Genomic DNA, 1,748 nt, shown 5'->3' on the forward strand with positions numbered 1-1,748 from the left:
GTGTGTGTGTGTGTGTGTGTGTGTGTATGTTTGTGTGTGCGCGCACGCGCGTGTGATTGTCCCTATGTACGTATTTATAGATTCTGATCGTGGTTTGTATGTAGGTAGGTTGATGTGTCTGTCAATATGCCATTCCACGACAAAAGAAACTGCTGTGACATACGTAACACGTCGGTGACGACCTGCGGAGAAAAGAAAATTCAAATAAAAAAGAGCCTAAATTCCCAGAGGTCCGGTGTGCAAGCTGCGCTCGTAAAAGATCCCTTGGTGGTCCTACAATTGATAAAAGTAGGCTTCGGCAAAAATTTTAATTCTTACCAAACTGAAAATGTTTAATGTGTCCTGCGCACTCATATGGCCTTATGCAGACCAAACCAATGTGCCAGGATCTGGACAATAAAGATGTATCTTATCTTATCTCATATCTCAGTTGCGAGCGCCGTAAGATACTTACAGAAGCAAACAAAGAACCTGAATTTGAAGAGTGACTCATCAGATACTAAGAAGAAAGAAGTCAGCAGAGAAAAGACAGAGAAAGCCTCAGCCTTCCAGCCTGGCTTAGCCCCACATATTTAAAGAAAGGGCGAAGAATCGATTTCGGAGAAAAGTTCTGATTCTTTTTTCGTAAATTGGTGGTTATCAATTACTTTCCTTATTAAAATGTCCTTCTTTAAAAAACAGCATTATTTTTTAAACAAACGAACAAAATGTTGGTGCCTCGCTGTATTTCGAAATCGAGATTATCCTGAAGCTGCTTAAAGCCGACTCGGTAACCATAACTGGCTAGATGTTGGATTCATCGGAAGTAATTGCTACTCGCCGGGAGTCATCATGTAATTGTCTAGGTGTCGGAACTACAGGAAAAAATCATGGACACCCGAGAGAAATGACATCAGAGGAAAGAAATTGGATTCGGATTCGATTCCTTCGATTCCTAGTTTGCAATAATCAGGAACCGCCCACAGGACGGCTCCTGTCCGCACACACCCTGCCCTCCAGTGGTGTGAAGTCAAAGTCAGTTTCGCCTGTGAAAGAGTAACATCAAGAGTGTCACTGTAGTTTCGTTTATCTTGGAATGGCCTTCTTATGTTGTATATGGACACTTGTAAGGGCTAATTGCTGTATCCATCTTGTATTTATCCACCCGTGCAAGTGATTATGTTTATTTATTAATTAACGCATTCATTTATTTAAAGAAACATCTCTTTGTCTCTTTGTGATATATGTGCCCTTCTGTGTCCAACAAGTTTTTTTCTGTCTATCTTTCTTGCTATCTTTATCATTTCCATCCATCTATCCGTTGGTGATTACTACAAGAATGTAAGGAGCCCATTGCATTGTACAAGAATAAAAAGGTGTACTTACCATTAACTGGTCTGCTTTTTTAGCTTAGTTCCTCCGACCTAGTTTTCTCTATTTCTCAATAGCTGTGTCATTAGCAGACATCCTCAACGGTGTTATTAAAGAGAAAGCTTTAAATACATGTATTTAAATCTAATCATGCTCGTTTTTGGTCCTCTTTCAGTATTTCTCTCTAGGCCAAGACATCTTTGTAAGTATAACGTCACAGTACTAATTTTCTCCTTTTCTTTCCCTTTTCTCTCCACCCCACCCCTTCCCCCTCTCCCGCCTTATCTGTCTGTCTATCTTCTACGTCTGTTTGTATATCTGCCTGACTGCCTGTCTGTTTGTCCGTTTGTTGGTTTGTCTATCTATCTATCTATCTATCTATCTATCTATCTATCTAT

At 40.1% G+C, this 1,748-nt stretch overlaps 1 long non-coding RNA gene across 1 annotated transcript in view; it reads left to right on the forward strand.

Moving 5' to 3' along the window:
* Positions 1-1,576, forward strand: part of LOC101858573 — a gene marked incomplete in the record, with an annotated part of 11,251 nt that extends 9,675 nt beyond the window's left edge. The window contains 1 exon segment of the long non-coding RNA XR_220932.2: positions 1,526-1,576. This is a non-coding gene — a long non-coding RNA (uncharacterized LOC101858573).
* Positions 1,577-1,748: the final 172 nt, after the last annotated feature.

This window comes from Aplysia californica, unplaced genomic scaffold, assembly GCF_000002075.1.
Source record: "Aplysia californica isolate F4 #8 unplaced genomic scaffold, AplCal3.0 scaffold00629, whole genome shotgun sequence".
Taxonomy (NCBI): domain Eukaryota; kingdom Metazoa; phylum Mollusca; class Gastropoda; order Aplysiida; family Aplysiidae; genus Aplysia; species Aplysia californica.